Below are 19,948 nucleotides of genomic sequence, written 5' to 3'. Positions count from 1 at the left end.
TAAACAAATTTATAATCTTACCTCCATGTGTGATTTCAGTCAGTTTGACTTCCAAATCTTATTCAGCACGCCCATTGGTTTCACTTGAGATTTTTAGCTTTCTCTAAATTCTAACATGAGAAACACCCATCTGGGTAACATTGTTCTGAATATATGAAGATATTAGCCACAGTAATCCTTTCCTTTGTGCAAAACTTTGTCCTAATTATTTTCTTCGATTTAACTGTAGTTCCATCTATCTGTGTAGACATATGATGCATTCTTTTAAGCAAGCTTTGTAGATTATTTGGCCATTTACTCATTCAAACAGCATCTTCTGTATATTCTAAACCTCAAGTTTCTTGTTACTTCAATCCAAACCTTCTCTTTCTTCTCCTACCACTTTTCATAATTGTAAAGCCTTTGCATAAATGCATCATCTATAAACTCTTTTGGCTCTTTAAGTAAATATTTTTTACCCTATTATTGAATGTCTTATTGTCGTCCTTCAACAGACAGTTTTACTTCATGGACTAATACACGACGCACAAGGTCAGAAGATGTCAAAATCGAAAGGCAATGTCATCGACCCAATGGATGTCATCAATGGAGCTTCTCTAGAGGTACTAGCGTGACATCTTGTGAATCTGATGGTTTTAAACCAAAATAGATTAAACAAGCTTTAGGATAGTGGTCCTCATGATTTAAAAAAGAAAGCCAAATGGAAATACTGTAGTGTCATCCTTTCTTCACATTCATCTGACCCACAGGCATATGATGGTTAAGCCACATGACCTAGTTCATAATGTAGGGAATTCAGATTGACACTGAATCAAACATTTTTCTTTAATAAGTGCCCAACTTAAAACCAAAAATGTTTATCAAATGTCAGACAGAATCCTTGAGATAAATTTTGCTAGAATATTTGTATTTTCTGCTTACCCAGTTATTACATTTGCAATGAGTTGCAGTATTACATTGAAATGAAACCCTTTGGGCTAGCCCTGTATGAGTTAGGAATGTTAATACATTGGTCCGGTTAAAGTATTTCTTTTGGCAATGATAATCTTAACTAGTCAAAAGAGCTTGATACTTTCGAACATGGTACATTACTCCTACATCTTATTAGTTTAAGATTGTCTTTATTGTACCTAATTGCTGCTTGCCTAAGAATTTTAATACAGTACCAAAGTGATGCATTTAATTAACCACACCACAATTCCCAAAGCTGCTTCAGGACCGCATAGCCGAGAGTGAAAGTCAGGGAGTCCTTACGAGACCAGACGCAGAACAAGCATACAAAAATCAAAGTATCCTGCTATCCCAAAGGAATTCCCGAGTGCGGCGCTGATGCTCTGCGACTGTCTCTGGTTTCGTACAGCTTGGAAAGTGAGTTATGTCCTCTCTTCAGAGCTGTTGGAAACTGAGTGATGTTGTTTTGATAGGTTTCCAGTATCTTTTGTTTGTCAGAGGCATGCTATTTTCATAACGAAACTTCAATCTATGCATCGTGGTTATGGTCTGTCATGGATCTGAGATACATGAACCTGTGTGGATCTTTAAAACTGACTTCAGATTTGATTTCTGACACTAATACAGGCAGTCCCCAGTTAGCGGCAGACTTGGTTAATGGCGATCCTGTTTCATGGGGCTGGTCTAGCACCATAGCTGGCAGAGTTTGGTTATTGGCACCATAAGGTGCTGATATAGAGTTATGGCACCAATAATATAACCGTAACAGAGGTGCCATCAACTGAGACTCGGCACCATAAGCTTCATAAATCACCAAGTTTCCGTTAATGGAGGTTTCGCTTATCAGCACCCGGCCGGGAATGGAAGCCCTGCCGATAACCTGACATATAGGCACTGATTAATAAAGAGTATCATCTACATCTTATCAAAACTTAACCATGAAAAGATGGGGCTGCTGCTAAATAATTGGGAAAACTTCAGAACAGGCTGCTCATTTCTAGCTGCTTTGAGACTGATTACTCATTTGTCATTTTGTACCTTTTAGTTCGTTTTGTTTTCATTCACGTACAATATTGTTTCCTTTTGCAACTCATGATCTAACACTCAAAAACAAACGACCCTAAGTCAAAGATCCTTCATTTTTTTCAAGTCAAAACCTTGTATAAGTATTACTGACACTTTCAATAATGAATTAACTTCTAAATGCAGTATTCATTTGTACTCATAGATATCTCTGTATTTCTAGACAGTTCGTTGCAGTAGATATCAGCAGAATGGAGCAGCACAGATTTCTCGGCAACAAGATCTGGCAAGTGATGCGATTTCTCCTGTCTGCCTTGAATGAAGCCCCTGATGGGTGCTGTAGTCATGTTACCTTCTCGCAGAAGTAAGTTCACTCATGAGAGATGTTCTTGAGAGAGATCAGATTAGCCGTAAAATTGAGAGACGTTTGTTTTGTTAATGGTTGGTCATTTGGAAAGATGGCTTTCCTCTTTTGGGCACTGTACAACTGACAGTACATACATTGAATAAAACTGAGCTTTCCAAGGGACAACTTTGTTCCTTAGGAAGGGCGGGATAGATGGTGTCAAATCTTGAAAAGCGTGTGTGCAAGATAGAGGTAAATGAGGTGTTCATTTCACTGCTAATGGGTCTCCTGTAGTATAGGCTTATGTATAGCTGATGTTTTGGATGTTACCAGCATAAGGGGATCATCCATGGTTCAGCAGTTTAAGTATGATTGTGGTAGAAAGCATTGTCTTTCTCTTCTTGGGAGCTTCTCAAGATAGGAGAAACTGCATAATGTTGGTAAAGAAAAGTTTACAGTTACAAACCCAACTGCTGTTTCCAGAGGTCAGCTTGCAACTTGACTGTGTAGGCCATGTGAGAACGAATGAAAAAATAAGTTCTTTGTGACCTTAAACTGTTATACAACAAAAGTAAAGTAAAATCTTGGCCAGTGCTTCTCGAGGATCCTCCCAAGTTCACATAACCAAGGAGTGATTTAATAAATGTGTCTTCCACTTACAGTTTTAACTTCAACATTCTCTCTCTCTCTCAACAATGTATATACTACAGTATAATAGAATGTGATGTTTAATGTATACTTCAAAACTGAAATAAATAAACTTGGACAGAAGTTTTTACCATACTTTTCTTCAGTAACTATCAATTCCAGTTTTCTCAAGATAAACCAAGTCTGTTATGGACATACTGTCATGCACACCTTTTGATTTAGCAGGCATGCCACAAAAGCTGTTGATTTTAGGCTGCTGCATTTACACTGTGTCTCCGTGGTGTTCCCCGAACAACAATGAAATAAATAGAATATTATTCTGTACATAAATCTTTTGCAATAAAAGAACTTGTGGTGTTGAATGAACTCCTGAATACTCTTGTCTCGTTTTACAGCAAACATTATTTATTACTTAATTAGCTGTTTAAAAATTAACTAATCGAATGACAGCCATGTGCAAGACAGTTGTTGAAGTAATGTTGCTTTGCCTTTTTATTGATGCAAATGCCTGAATTTTAAAAATTCTTACGTACTTGCTACTTCAGCCACTGGTAGATAAAAAAGGGAGCATTCTTGGTGTCTGATTTGAATGTATATTCAGTAAATAGCTTTGATGGCATCAAGACATACTTAAATGCTATTACTTGTGCTGTATAGGTATCGTCTCACCGGATAGTATGCACATTTATATTTTGTCTTTGACACAAATACTTCACCCTTCTTCATTTTTGATTGGTTTGAAACTTATTTTTTTTTTTTCATTTCAGTGACCCCTGTATGGGAATAGTGCACGCGGTGCACTTGAGGCATTACTTAAGGCTTTTTGCAGCGTCCCTTCGACCCCTAGCTGCTACATCCCCCTCCATTCCTTTTAACTTTGCCTATGTTCTTATTCTCTTTCTTTGTGCCTCTCTAGAATTGTTCATATGCATCTGTAAGGTTTTCATCCAGTCACACCTTTAAAACCCCTTTTTTATCTCAATTTTCCTCTCGTAGGTCCTTTACTCTCAATTTTCCTTCTCGTAGTCCCACACTTGGTCTTCGGCCTAAGTCTTTTCTTATTCTCTTCATTTCAGTGACAGCCTGCAAGTAATGGATCGGTGGATACTGAGCCAGCTGTCTCACCTCGTTAGCAGCGCACAGAAAAACATTCCGACCTTCCACTTTCATCGTGTCGTTGCACATTTTGAGTATTTCTGGTACAAGTGCCTTTGTGATGTTTATCTGGTAATTATCTGGTGTTATTTTCCCTTGATATATTTCTTTTGTTGCCTTAAGACCTGTAATTATGGGAGTGTAAATAATTTGCTTTAGTTTATCTTCTTTCGTGTATTACGTATCGTAAACGAAGGAGGATCTGCGAGACCTTTCGACGTTAAACGTCCTTTACTGAGCAGAAACACAGTAAAGGACGTTTAACGTCAAAAGGTCTCGCAGATCCTCCTTCGTTTATTTTTCCTTCATGCATATATCTTTATTTATGGATTATCACGTTCCTAACTTTCGTGATTCAGTTATACATACGTATCGTGTTTAACTTTTTTGGTCACTTGTCTTTTTTTCGAATCATATTTGTGTACTGACAATCTGTGGTTGGTGTTTAGGGGAACATGCTCTGTGCAGCATATTTTCATACATTCAACTTCCCTGTCAGATATATACTTAGCTATAGACTCCGTCGTCCCCGACAGAAATTCAAATTTCGCGGCACACACTACAGGTAGGTCAGGTGATCCCGCCGCTGGGTGGCAGGAATAGGAACTATTACCGTTTTGAGCCAGATTTTCTCTGTCGCGGATACTAGTAACATCGTTTGCTAGTTCCTCCTGACTTGATTTTCGAATTTCATTACGCCGGTGATCTTTTGGACTGCTATTTGGTGATGTATTGGATCTTTGGTTTGGCATACGCTATTGTGGCCTGTTTTTGGATTTTGGATTTGGAATTTCTCATAATGTCTGACGTTTCGATTTCGTTCAGAGTGTGTGTGAATGAGTTGTTATGTGAGACTACCGAAAGCTTCGGTGGATCCTCACACCACTTGTAAAAATTGTAGAGGGAATGTATGCTCGCAATTGAATACATGTGATGAGTGCAAGAATTTGAATGAGGAGGAATGGAAGTTGCTTAATTCCTACCTAAGAAAGTTGGAGAGAGATAGGGCTAGAAAAGCCTCTTCCAAGAGTGTAAGTAGGTCGGTCTCTAACGAGCCAGTTACCGGACTATTGCCTATTGCTAACCCAATTGTTTCCTCCCATACAGCTTTACCTTCCCGATTATCTGACTCGGCAAGCTCAACATCTGAAATTGCGAGTCTGAAAGCTTCGCTTAAGCATATGCAACAAAAAATTAAGGAACTGGAAGGTAAGTGCAGTGAAAGTGTTCCCAGTGAAGTGGAGGGTGCGTCTGATCGGCTCTGTCTCGCTCCCAGGCCTAGACCTCTTTCAAGCTCCCAAGCCCAGTGGAGAAGAAATGTCGAAAGCCGCAGGGAGGTTTCAGACAATCCCCACCGGTCAGGCGTCCCCTCGGCAGATCCCGTAGTTACGTCCCGGGCTGCCAAGGATAGTCGTTGGAAAGACGTCCTTAAACAGTGTTTTTCTTCGTCTGATTCCTCATCTAAAAAAGGATGGAGTTCAGATAGATTGTCGAGACCTTCAAAGAGATCTTGGAAGTCTCCGTCATTTTATTCAAGCCCTGAAGAAGAATTTCCGGAAGAATATCCTCCGGAAAGAGAAGGAAGGAGGTTTATTCAGAAGCTCCTTCTCCTTCATCGGAAATTGGAAAGAAGGACGTAGCTACGAAGATTTTGGAGGATATGCAAAAACAGATATCTTCGCTAGTAGGAGTTCTTAAATCGGATCCTCCTAGAAGGAAGGATAGATTTCTTCCGATCAAGAGATCCCGTCCTTTAGAACTCTCTGAGAGCTCGGACGAGGCACCTGCCAGGAGCCTGGCGCCAGCCAGACGTCAGGCTACTGTCAGGCGCAAAACGCCGTCAAGGCGAGAAGATACATATAGATATCTATATAAATCTCCGACTAGAAGGAAAGTGGCCTGAGGTGTTCTGAATCGAGGTGCGGAAATTTGAAACTCCCGGAAATCGGACGAACTCTGATATGAGGCGAACAAAGTGGCTGAAAGCTCCGAAACTTCTGGATTGCGAGGAAGGCACAAAGCGCCAAATGGAGCGCCAAAATGGAAAATGAGGCGTAAACCGCTCCTCAAATAACGGAAATGAGCCACAAGGGCGAAACGGAAGAAAGCCTGAAGAGCCTGAGGCGTTAAAAACCTGGAAAACGAGGCGCAAAGCTGAAAGTGAACTGAACCAAACCTGAAGAGCCTGAAGCGACGCCTGAACGGAGGCGCAAGGCGCCTGGAAAGCCTGAGGATCCTGAAACAAGACGCAAAGCGCCTAGAGTGCCTGAAATAAGAAACAAAGCGCCTGAGGCGCCTGAAGCCAGGCATAAAGCGCCTGAAGAGCCTAAGCCTGTTTCCAAATACCGAGTGCCTGACATCCATCATATGACAGGCAGGCGCAAGGATTTATACAATCCAGGATATGATTCGGACGAGTTATCGGAGTTTGAAGCGGACTTGGAGGCTCCTCTGTGGGATTTTTCTCAAGATCAATTTTCCCCTGACAGGGTCTCTAGGTGTAGCACAGGCGATCGTAGCTCTGTCGGGAAGGAATTGATCATGGAAAAAGGGAAAGACATTTAAGGACTTCTCCTGGTAAGGACGAAAGTCGCACAGGCGACCGTCGTCCTTGTCAGGAAGGCCTTAGCGTAAAAGAACAACATCGGCTTCTCCTGGCAGAGACTCAAGCCGTACAGGCGGCCGTAGCCCTTGTCAGGTTGCAGTCGGTGTTGCTACAAGCCCTTTTACATTCCCGAGAGAGGAGTCCTCCGGTCGCACATCATCTCCGAATAGAACTCAACCAGAATTGGAAGATGTCTCGGACTCTGAAGAAAACAAGGGGGCAGGTCTTACAGATTATAAGACATTAACAGCCCTCTTGTTAAAAGAATTTGGAGAGTCTCTGAGTCCTGCTGCCCCTTCCTCCTTCTCCTCGGTCTTTATTTTCGAGTACGAAGGCTGCAAAGTCTTCCTCTTTCTTGAAGATGCAACCGACCATATCAATGAAGAGGGCTTTGCAGTCGGTCGGAAATTGGCTTAAAACCAAGGAGGAGGCGGGAAAGACTGTGGTTTACCTGTCCCCCTTCCAGGCTATCAGGAAGGAGAGGGATTTGGTGTAGCACAGGAGAATCTACGGGACTTTCTCTTCCCTCATCTGCGAAGCGGACTTCTCGACCTGGTTGGGGATTCGGCAAGGAGACATGCACTTCCATCGGCCAAAACAAGCTGGACAATGTCGAGGAAATGGACCATCTCTCAAGGGAATATTCCATGTCTTGGAAGTTTTTTAAACTTCTTAGATGGTCCCCTTGGGGCTTTGGCCAAGAAGAGATAAACTCAGTTTTTGGAACCAGAAGTCTTGCATAGTGTTTTGGCATGTATGGATAAGGCAGTGCAGGACGGATCGGCTGAAGTGGCATCCCTGTTCGGGACAGGAGTATGAAGAAGAGGTCTGTCTTTGGTTCATTTTTTATTTCTTACCAAAGCAGTCTCTCTGGTACAGAGGGCTTCTCTTTTATACGCCCCTCTGTCTAAACAGCTGTTTCCTTCTCAGTTGGTAAAGGACATTTCCCATACGCTTACTGAGAAGGCAACACAGGATTTGCTGGTACATTCAGCTAAGAAGCCTAGACCAGCTGCTTCTGCTCGAATAGGGAACCAAGACCTGCCCAACAGCCCTTTCGAGGTTAGAAACTTTTAGCCGAGCCCCAAGGAAGAGAGGAGGAGAGAAAAGAGGAAGATCTTCCATCAGAGTTCCGAGAAGAACGCTAAATGAGGTTCCAGTCCTTCAAACACCAGTAGGGGCCAGACTTCTGGGATTCACAGAAGCATGGACTTCAATGAAAGCAGATTCTTGGTCCCTACAAGTTCTAAGGAAAGGATACCTCATCCCCTTCAAGAACAAACCTCCATTGACGACAACACCGAGGGAGCTGTCAGCGAGATACAAAGACCCTGTAAAGAGAGAGACCCTTCTTGGGTTGGTGCAGCAAATGTTGGAGAAGGAGGCCATTGAGATAGTACAGGATCCGCACTCCCGGGGTTTTTACAATCGCCTATTTTGGTGCCGAAAGCCTCGGGGGGTGGAGGCGGTCCTGGAGTGAGTGCATTGAATCGCTTCGTGGAGAAGACAAAGTTCTCCATGGAGACATCCAACTCGGTTTCTCTCTGCTCTCCGTCCAGGAGATTGGATGGTCTCCCTCGACCTACAAGATGCGTACTTTCACGTCCCCTGCATCATTCGTCGATGAGGAACGGCGTTGATGAGGAACGTAGCAAGATGGCTGCATCTAAAGGGGGTGAGGATATCTCTTTACTTAGATGACTGGCTTATAAGAGCACAGACAAAACAAAAGTGCATGGAGGACTTAGAGATAACTCTTCAATTGATCAGATCTCTCGGATTGCTCGTAAACCTCGAGAAATCTCACACGACCCCAGTCGACTATGTCTATCTGGGATTCGGATGGATTTCTCGGTCGAGAGTATCCTCCCAGGAAAGAATTTCGAAAGGGTTTGAAAAAAAATCTCGGTCTTCCTAGAGAAGGAACAAAGCTCAGCGAGGGAATGGCTCAGTCTTCTGGGCACCCTTTCCTCGCTGGAGCAGTTCATCTCTCTAGGGAAGCTGAATATGAGACCCTTGCAGTTCCATCTAAGAAGGAGTTGGAACTGAAGAAAGGGAGATCTTTTGGATACCTTTCCCATAGGAGAGTATCAAAAACCACTTACGATGGTGGTTAGAACCGCTGAGAAGGAACGAAGGAGTGTCCTTGTCCCTTCAGAACCCTCACCTAGTTGTTGTTCTCAGACGCTTCGACACGGGGTGGGGAGCAACACTAGGGACAAGAAGTGTCAGGCAGTGGACAGAAGAACAGAAGGCCTGGCACATAAATGCAAAGGAACTCTTAGCAGTACACTTGGCACTGCAATTTTTTTCGAGAACGAGGTCAGAGGCGTGGTGGTCCAAGTCAACTTGGACAACACCACGGCTCTGGCTTATATAAAAAAACAAAGGGGGACACATTCTTTCTCCCTTTACCAACTAGCAAGGGATCTGTTGATATGGACAGAAGAAAGAGGGATACGACTCCTGACGAGGTTCGTTCAAGGAGGAAAGAACATAAGAGCGGACAGATTGAGCAGAAAGAACCAGGTCCTTCCAACAGAATGGACCCTTCATTCGCAAGTCTGCCAGCAACTATGGTCTCTTTGGGGGAAGCCTCAAGTAGACCTATTTGCAACATTCCTATCCAGAAGGATGGAGAACTTTTGTTCGTTGGGGGACGATCCCAGAGCCCTATCCATAGATGCCATGCTCATGGATTGGAAGGGCATAGACGCTTATGTGTTTCCCCCATTCAAGATGCTGGGGGAAGTAATGAGAAAGTTCGTGTCCTCGGAGGGAATGAGGATGACATTGATCGCTCCTTATTGGCCTGCAAGAGAATGGTTCACAGAGGTACAGGAATGGATAGTGGACTTCCCCAGATCTCTTCCCGAAAGGACAGATCTGCTCAAACAACCCCACTTCGAGAGGTATCACAAGAATATCCACGCTCTCGCTCTGACTGCCTTTCGACTGTCGAAAGATTGGTCAGAGCGAGAGGCTTTTCTCGCAAGACGGCAAAAGCATGCTGGAGCAAGAAGGTCCTCAACCATGCGGATATACCAATCGAAGTGGGAAGTTTTCCGTAGATGGTGTAAGGCGAAGAAGCTGTCCTCCTCCAATACCTCTGTGACCAAAATCGCTGATTTTCTTTTGTTTTTACGAGAAGAATCTCATCTGGCAGTGTCAACCATTAAAGGTTATAGGAGCATGTTATCAGCTGTGTTCAGGAATAGGGGCCTGAACATAGAGAATGACAAAGATCGCATTATGGAGGAGTAATTTTAGTTTATATTTGACAACATCTCCAAAGGTTGTGTGAGAGAGAGAGAGAGAGAGAGAGAGAGAGAGAGAGAGAGAGAGAGATTGGTGGAAGAATGAATGGGAGTGGTTAGATGGCGGTCGGAAGCATGTCTGAAAAAGTTTGGCACTCTGTAGGTAGTCAATGGAAGTGTGTTACGAGAGTTGTAAACAGTGAGGTGTCTGGTCAAGTCAGTGTTGGTTTTGGCAGCAGTTTTCCTTTTTTGGTGTTTCGTTGTTTGTGTGTTATTTGATAGATTTTGGGGGTTGTGAAGTTGTTGTGCATGTGTCTGTCTTGTGGTGAGGTTAAGAAGGTTGGTGGTGCATTTTCGGTGTCTGTTAGTGGTGGTTGGGGCAGGGTTGGTTTTGGCGGGTTGTTGTACTGCTGTAAGTCGTGTGGTGTCGTGTTTTTTTCAGGCGGTTGGTGTTCATCTGCATTTAGTTGTTGGGTTACTGAGTTTTTGTGGGGTTGTTGGTCTCGGGTGGTTGATTTGTGTTTGGTTGTCGGCGGTGGTTGTGTGTTGGCTAGCCTATAGCCTATATCCAGTGGACGACAGCACAGCCTAGTCCTAGAACTTCTCTCGCCCCTAGTTGGAATCTGGATGTGGTTCTCAAATTTCTTATGTCAGAAAGATTCGAACCTCCCGATAAAGCTACTTTCCGGGACTTAACTAGAAAATGTATTTTCTTAATAGCTCTCGCCACTGCGAAAAGAGTGAGTGAGCTGCAAGCGCTTGACTCGAGAGTGGGTTTTAAGAAGGATTCGGCTGTATTGTCCTTTAAGCCTTTATTTTTAGCTAAAAATGAAAACCCCTCGAGACCTTGGCCTAGGACTTTCGAAGTAAAAGGGCTTTCTCAATTAGCTAGTTGGGAATGAAATGGAAAGAAGATTGTGCCCTGTGAGAACTTTGAAGTTTTACCTGCAGAAGAAGAAGCAGTTGCAGGGTTGCAATCAAAGTTTATGGTGTGCGGTTAAAGACCCTAAAAGAGTGATGCATTTTTTGTTAGAAACATTATAACTGAAGCCCACATGAGTTGTGATAGTGAAGCATATAAGACCTTAAGGGTAAAAGCACACGAAGTACGTGCAGTCGCTACATCATTGTCGTTCAACAAGAACATGTCAATGAAGAACATCTTAGCGGCCACGTATTGGAGATGTAACTCAGTGTTCGCCTCACATTATTGAAAGATGTGAGGGTAACATATGAGAGATGCTTCTCTCTAGGACCTTATGTATCAGCGGATACAGTGCTGGGGAAAGGAGAGAAGACTGATCCTTAATATTAATTTTTGTCCTTATATTTTATAGTGTGTGATTTTAAAATTACGTAGTTGGTGTTGAGTTTTTAGGTTGTTTGAAAGGTGTTTGGGGATAACGTCTTTCAATCATATATACTAATCCACGGTTAGGATCGGGTGATCGGGATCAGTGTTTTACTCCTTTATATGGCAAGAGGCATAGGTATATTGTCATGTAAGTGAATAAGGACTCCAGTGACAATTGCCATTAGGTTTCTGTTGAGTAAGTGGATAAGACCCCATTGACAGTCCTTTCAAGAGTTCTCAGCCATAGGGCACCCCTCGCTGAAGCTTTTGAGGCGAAGCAGACTTCTAAGCACAAGCTATGAAATCTCCCACCTAAACAGGTAGGAACTAGGGTATTGTTAATTAACTTGTATTACCTACAACATATGTTGTTTACCTATCAGGTCAGTAATTAGCTGTCTCTTGCCCTCCGCAAAGGTGCCAATCAGCTAAGTATATCTGACAGGGAAGTTGAATGTATGAAAATGATATTGTTATTGTACAATAAGTTTCATACATACTTACCTGGCAGATATATACAATTGTATGGCCCACCCAGCCTCCCCTCAGGAGACAGGTGGAAGAGAAAATCTGGCTCAAAACGGTAATAGTTCCTATTCCTACCACCCAGCGGCAGGTGGCGGCGGGATCACTGACCTACCTGTAGTGTGTGCCGCGAAATTTGAATTTCTGTCGGGGACGACGGAGTCTATAGCTAAGTATATCTGCCAGGTAAGTATGTATGAAACTTTATTGTACAATAACAATATCATTTTTTCAGTTAGGTGTACTTAGCATATTAAAACCTACATTTTTCCAGGAGTATAACGTTATACAAATTTTACAGGAGAGTATAAAGCCCGTTTTGAAATCAAAGAGAAGCGCCCCTCCAGATTCTCTGGACGTGTATGGACGTATGTCTTCGTCTCTTGTCTCCTTTATGCCATTCTTGACTGAAGAGCTCTACCAGAGGCTGCCACAGCATTGTGAAAAAAGGGACAGCATTCTGCAGTGTCATTGTCCACACAAGATGAGGTAAATATTGCTGAGATACTCTGCATGACTGTGGCAGTTTTCATCGTTGGAAAAGAGCTCCTGTTATTCTTTTATTTCACATGCAAACAAGTTGTGATAATTAGTCAAAAGTACCTTAGACTCCCCTTATTCCTGTGGGAAAAAGGTTAGGATGAGGTAGGGTGAACTTGCTCAGTCTACTAGGTCCTGATTTTGGGTTGAACATTCATGAAATGTCCCACCATAAGCCACATATCTACAGGTCTTTAAAAGACCCATGGAACTGTAGGTACAAAGCAAAATATGTAGCATGACAGGAAGGTATCACAATTAAATCATGAGTAATGTTGAAGAACAAAAAATCAAAAATGAAAATAAGGGAGTTGGATTTAAAGGTTGCTAATGGGTTCAAAATACATGCAAATGCCCTCTTATACATTGTCACTCATAATCTAATAATACTTATATCTTATATTAAGTTTACTAATTATCTTATAGTAATATGTATATTTCCATTTCTGACTGGCTTGTGCATCCAGCTTTTCAACTGTCCCTAATCCCTTCTCATCACAAAACCTAACTTTGATGTATCATACATAAATCAAGAATGGAAGTTCAGATATGAGTCTGCCATAGTTAAAAAAAATTCACTGAGATGATAAAAAACTATCAATGTAAAAGTCAGTAATTATGACTGACAGCAGAAACTAATCCCTTGTTTACATTTCAGTGGGACTGTGGCAAACAAGCATTTGGAGGTTCAGGTAAAGATGCTACTTGAAGCCGTCTCAGCCTTGCGATCTCTGAAAAGTGCTTACGGCGTTGGACAGTCGTCAGCGTAAGGAAGTCCAAGGTATGAAATATGTTTTTGCAGTTTGTATTTATATGTGAAAGTAGTTGTTTTCTTACTGTTGTTTTGTACATAGCTATCTTTTGCTCTGCGGATGCAGGTTCTCTTTCTTGTTATTTTATTGTCAAATCTTTCCCTTTACCTTCTCTGACTTCTTAATGAGCACCTTATTCTCTGGAAGCTTGGATCAAGGCAAGATGACCCTGTGAGCTTGTTCCATATGAATAGGGGTCACCCTCTAAATACTAATGATAATAATCAGAATTAGATTAAAGAACTTCAGACTGTTTTCTTTTGCATGTAATAATTTTTCTCTACCACCTTGAAATAAAATGAACCTATAGGTGCATTAGAACATGCTGAAGTTTTAATAATATTAAAGTCCTTTGAAGGTTATACGCTCATCTTTCAGGTAGCATTCTGAGTGAGGATCAGAGTACGACGTCATTTCTCGAAGAAACGGCTCCTGTGGTGGAAACACTTGCTCGCATCGGTTCATTTGTTGTTCACAAACAATCGTCCAAACCTCCAGCTGCGTCAGCTGTTAGTACGATTTCAGATAAAACCAGAGTTTACCTTCATCTTGAGGTAGAGTGTGAATGTGTTTAACTGTTTTTTGTTATTAAGTGCAAAAAAAAGTGAAGTACTATATCTTAGTTTAACCAGACCACTGAGCTGATTAACAGCTCTCCTGGGACTGGCCCAAAGGATTAGATATTTTTACGTGGCTAGGAACCAATTGGTAACCTAACAACGGGACCTACAGCTTATTGTGGGATCCGAACCACATTATATCGAGAAATTAATTTCTATCACCAGAAATAAATTCCTCTGATTCCGCATTGGCCGACCCAGGAATCAAACTTCGGACCACCAGGTTGGTAGCCGAGCGCGAAAAACCACTCGTCCAACGAGGAACTGTTATTAAGTGCAACATGATAGAAAATTTAATGAAGTCTTATAACCTTATTCCTTTGGAGGGGTAGGGTTGCTCATGTTACTTGTATTTACGTTATCGAAGGGTTTTTTGTCCTAATTAGTAATGCTTTTTATAATTAAACAAGATAATGTAGTGATATTGTTTTTATAATGACAAGACAATTAAGGGATACTGACCTCAATATTGTGGTGTACATTACAATATTTATTTGTGCCATGTCTGTCAGAAAGCAGACCTTTTCAAAATTAACTGAACAACTGGTTGAGTAGCAACACTGTCAGCAGTATGTGGCTACGTGTCCTCCAAGCTGACCCAGAGTTTGGAAGCCAGACTGAACTCATTACTACACCTTTGTAACTACCAGTCTCACTCTAGTCAGACATCAAGTTTATAGAGCTGTAGAGAAGTTGCATATGACACCTTTCATTTTCTCATTTCATTTCGGTAACTGTTTATCATATTCATTTCTGACTGTGGGTAATGAGGGCCCTGGATTCTGTCAGGTAGAGAAACGCAGCAGGGAACTGGTCAGCCACCATTCATGTGTTCAGCCAAGGGTACTTTGACAAGTTTTCCATTTACATCCAGGACTAATGAACACCCCCATGACCAATAATTAGGTCAGTGCACCTGGGCAGAGGTGATAGAAATCTTCTTGCCAGACTTTGATGCACTTGAGACAGCCTAGTAAAGCCAGAGATTAGGTGACAGGGACATTACACAGAAAAGACCATAGACAGTGGAACACCGATGACCCAACATGGTTGAAAACCATTTCCTTGAATATGGTACTATTACTATTCCCCTGAAGCTTTGGTAAAGTCCCAGAACTGGTGTAGATCCTGGTATTATGACCTGTTTAAGTGACTTTCCATTTTATTGGATATTGTCCAGACTGGTCTAGGACGACGTAGTGTGGTGCCTACAAATTCCTGATGAAACACAGACTAATGAGAGATAGTATTGAGAGATTTGACTAGCTCTGTTTTTCCACCAGGGTCAAGTCCCATCCTCCTTTTTTTTTTTTTTCTTTGGGCCCAGACAAGTAAAAGGCATTACACAGTTTGCCATGCTATTGGTTCCTGAAGTGTAGCAATTTATCTGACCACTGTTTTTATCCTGCTCTGTATAAGATTTAAAAAGAAAATGGTTGATGTTTAATGCATAACTGGTATTAGACACTTATGCACATGAACTTTACTTTATATGTAAGCTGTTTTGATAGTTTGTGTCAAAGGTTTCATCACCATGATGTGTGCAATACATTATTTTTATTATTATTCTGAAATGAGACCTATTTATATGGAATAAGCCCCATTGACTTGAAATTCAGTCAATCATGTTCATTAGGAAGAAGTAAGAGGTAAAGGGAAATGCAGAAAGAAGAGACTGCACTTTTATATATATATATATATATATATATATATATATATATATATATATATATATATATATATATATATATATAAAATGAATTAACAAATAAAAATAAATTAAATGCATGGGGAATAGTATTAGTATAGTAATGTATTGCACCTTTGCTTGAACTATGCAGTGAACAATTTGATTTGAATAAGTACATTAATTTATTCCACATTTCTGTTTTGACAGGGTCTGATTGACCCTGCACTGGAACTGCAAAGGCTGGAGAAGAAGCTGTCAAAACTGAAGAAGTCTGAGAGCGACATTTTGAAGAAAATGTCACATAAGCGTTACAAGCAGAAGACTTCCTTATCTGCGCAGGAGTCCCTAGAAGCAAAGGTGAGGCTTTCGAGATGAACCATTTGGTTCCTGAAGTTGGTACTACTCTGTCTTGCAGGTCAAAGTGTTCTTCCAGTACAAGGTTGAGGGGACAGAAATATTTAGTATTGTTTAGTTGGCTACGCACAGCACAGGCAGTGTACAGTATTCTACAAACATATTTAAAATCACTGGAAAAACATCATTGGGATGCAGTCGAGTTTAGCCAGGGAAAAATCCTTTGCCTACATCAAAAAGCGAAGGAAAGATGGACAATTTGGTCACGTTATTGCTTAAGTCTGAATCTGTAATATATTGTCATTTTACTCCACTTACACCACATTAAGTTTGTTATCAAACAACAACAGTAGAAGTTATCACTTACTAAGTGAGTAGTATTTCCCAGAAATTCAACTTGAATATCTAATAATTTTCACTTTGTTTACAGTTGACGAAGATACAGAAGGAGATGGAGCAGGTTGCATCCCTTGCACAAACAATTGAGGAGTTATAGCTTACTCCTTCTTCCTCTCAGTGTTTGTATTCGACATACCTCAAGTATATGTACTTCAGTCCTGTAAATATTTGAATTGAATGTTACAAACCCTTTGTGTATGAATGACTTGTATGCCCATGGAATTGCAGAATCTTCATACCTTCATCCCCAAGTAATGGTCAGTCATCCTGATGCTTCTCCTCCTACTGTCTAGCCTATCAAAACCATCTGATCACCAATTTTCATGAAATCATGATGAAACACTCGTGTCTCCTGCACTGAAGGAAATTGACCAGTGAAACTCTTAAAAAAAAAAAACATCCTTTATTGGCTTAAAGACTGCATCCTTAAAATTAAGCTTCTCCGTTCATGAGTTCTACTTCTGGCGGCAAATCCGCAGCTTGAGTCGATTCTCTCCTTCAGGTACGGCGCGAAATACGCGGGTTGGTGGTCACAAAATGCTTGATCTTCGTCCGAATTTGTTTCCACGAATCTTGGTAATAGTTCATGGGATCTCTGGCCATTGCCTGCAAAAAGAAAGAAAAAAAAAAGGCATTAATCTTTCTAGCACACCAGTTGTGGCTGGTCATCTTTCTGTTCATTGACCCAAGTTGACATCAACTCAAAATGCTAGGTCTACCAAATTACAATACAGGCAGTCCCCGGGTTACGACAGGTTTGGCTTACGACTTTCCAAGGTTAAGGCGCTTTTCAATTATATTCATCAGAAATTATTCCAGGGTTAGGACGCCTACAACGTCATCTGGCAGAAGAAATATGACACCCAAAAATGCAAAATAATCAATATTGAAGGTTTTTTCATGCAAAATGCAATAAGAATGCAGTTTACATAGTTTTCAATGCACCCAAAGCATTAAAAGTAAGGTTTTTTTAGGATTTTTGGTGATGTTCTGGCTTACAACGATTTTCGGGTTACAAAGCGTCTCAAGAACGGAACCCCCTTCGTAACCCGGGGACTGCCTGTATAGTAGCATCTCAACTTACAGATGCTTTTTGGGTCTGGCCCTCTAACATAGCCAACAAGTACAGGAGTTCATTAAGTTACAGTTTGCTAACTGAGATTTTACTGTTTTGAAAAAAGAGAAATATAAGAAAATAGAAAGCAAGAGACTTATCAAAACAATTTTACAAGTATTGCTTACACATAACCAAGAAACGACAGTCTGCTTTTGTCCAACTAGCACACACTGGATTTGTACTGAATCTCCTGTTGAGAGGTCGTCTACACTAACTTAACCTGATTCTATCTGTTCTCCACGGCTTAATCACTCTCCCGTGCCTCGTTGATCAGCATCAAACTTTTCAAATTCTCTTGATACTTGGCTACTCGTCATGGAGGTCTGTTAACCTGACAATATGTCGGCTCCAAGCTGTACTATTTCAGTGGATAAGAAGAAGAAAAAAAAAACACTGACCTTGAAGTCACTGCCATGTTTGTCAAGCATAAGCGTAGCGAAATCCACGAGGTCTTTAGGCAGACGAACTCCGCCGACGATCTGTTTGGGTATTTTCTTAGCTGCAAGCTTCTCTAGATGTTCAATCTTGTAAAATAAGAAGAAAAATCAAAATTTGTTGATATAAAATTGTTTACAATCCTGACAGTTTTTAAAAATAATACGTACTTGGTTTCAAAATATTTATTTTGTTCCCTGACCCCAAACATTTATTACAAAGAAGCCCTTCTATCTAATATGCTATTATGAAGTGTGAAAGTCATGGATTAAGTTATGTTTACAAGTGCATATACAGTATTTGAATGCTCATGAATGTGTGTGTGTAAATAAATATTAGTCTGCATTTGCAAATAAAAAGGAAAAGTGTTAAGTACTCACTTATTGCCCTGAGAAACCCAAGTTAACTGAAATACCAATACAGCATTGAGGTATACTACATAAAAGGCAGAGGTTTGCACTCTGCATGTATAACTTTAAATTTTCACGACAACAAAAATGCTACCTTCTTGGAGAGAGAGAGAGAGAGAGAAAAGAAAAAAAAAAAAAAAAAAAGAGCGCGAGACACCATAAGGAAATACTTCAACAGGAAACATCAATATATTCTACATCAAGATGAACCATTGGCTGTAATACTGAATAAAACAATAAAACTGAATGACACTTTTGATACCTCTACAATATCATCAAAACCAATGTAGGTGCACTTACCACTTTGCCCTCTTTCTTATTCTTTTTCTACTTTGCCTTTTTTCTTATCCTTGTTTTTCTTCTTTGTGGGTAATACTTCTTTGGTGTCTTCATCGTCGTCACTGTACTCTTCGTAATGGTCCTGCAAGCAAACGGTACATTGCCAGTAATCACTTAAAGATTTCTTGATATGAAAACAGGTAAACAGACACCACCCTATTTAGGAACATCCAAATTACAAACATTCAGGGATAGAAAACCAACAAGATTGCAACTGAAACTGTAAGTTCAAATTTTGTTTTGTGCACCTATCCCTTCTGTATGTACAGTGTAGGGTCCTCGAGTTACGACGTTGATCCGTTCTTACGATGCGTCCGTAACACGATTTTCAGCGTAAGTCGGAACATTGAAAAATACCACATGATTTAATGTAAATACCTATCAATAACAACGAGAGAACAATTCCTTACCTTTATTAGTTTGATTGGCTTGCACACTGGAGAGAAGCTACGGTGCTGGAGAGACTGGGGGAGGTTAGTGAAGAGAAAAAGAACCTCCAGAAGTTGCTGAGATGCTGAGGCAGGTGATTCTTGAGGTGAGGCAGAACATACTAGTACTGGAGATGCTGAGGCAGGTGATTCTTGAGGTGAGGCAGAACATACTACTGGAGATGTTGGGGCAGGTGGAGTCTTTAGGTGAGGCAGACTACAGAAGGTGCTGGAGATACTGGGGCAGGTGAGTCTGGGTTAGCAGAACATTCAGAAGGTGCTGGAGATTGTGGGGCAGGCGAGTTCTGGATTAGCAGAGGCAGCTGAGGTAGAGGGTACAGGATCTCCTGCAAGGCCTCTCTACCTTCTTAAAATACTGCTCCAGGGTAGTCTGAACAGAGAGCGACCTCTTTTCATCCCAAGATCTCCTTGTAACACTGCATCAAATCCATGACGCCTCTGGAAACCCTAGTGAACCTGTCCAAGTTGGGATCTGAGCCTCAAAAGTTGACAACGCTTGCTGCAACTCTGCAAAACCTCTTATCAAGTCCTGCCTTGTGAAAGCCTTAGGCTCTGGGGTGGGTGCTTCTTCTTCTTCCTCTATCATCTGCTTCTCCAGTTGTATCAGGTCCTCAGCAGATAACTCCTCGCCATGAGGACTCCAGCAGCTCTGTAACATCATCAACCTCCATCTCCAAATTGATTTCCTTACTCAGGCAACAACGTTCTTGACAACTAGCTGAACTGTGTCCTCAAACCCATGGAAATCATTCACAAATTGAGGACAAATTTCTTCCAGACACCATTCATGTTGTTTGCTTAACCTCCTCCCAGAATTAGCAATGTTCTTTACAGCATCAAGGATGTTGTAGGATTTCCCAAAAGTCCTTCAGAGTCAAGTCCTTCTTGGTTTCAGTTGCCTGTAAAGCCATAGCAATTG

The 19,948-nt window shown here is 41.3% G+C and overlaps 1 long non-coding RNA gene and 1 pseudogene across 1 annotated transcript; one reads left to right on the top strand and one right to left on the bottom strand.

Annotated features, from left to right (window-relative positions):
* Positions 1–16,749, top strand: part of LOC135204635 (valine--tRNA ligase-like) — a 34,551-nt pseudogene extending 17,802 nt beyond the window's left edge.
* A 19-nt stretch (positions 16,750–16,768) lies between these two features.
* Positions 16,769–18,699, bottom strand: LOC135204868 (uncharacterized). The gene is made up of 3 exons (XR_010312353.1): positions 18,542–18,699; positions 17,795–17,920; positions 16,769–16,885 (listed from the first exon to the last, which is right to left on the bottom strand). It is a non-coding gene; the product is annotated as an uncharacterized LOC135204868 (long non-coding RNA).
* Positions 18,700–19,948: the final 1,249 nt, after the last annotated feature.

This window comes from Macrobrachium nipponense, chromosome 47 (assembly GCF_015104395.2).
Source record: "Macrobrachium nipponense isolate FS-2020 chromosome 47, ASM1510439v2, whole genome shotgun sequence".
NCBI lineage: Eukaryota > Metazoa > Arthropoda > Malacostraca > Decapoda > Palaemonidae > Macrobrachium > Macrobrachium nipponense.
This window is presented reverse-complemented; position numbering and strand designations above follow the sequence as displayed.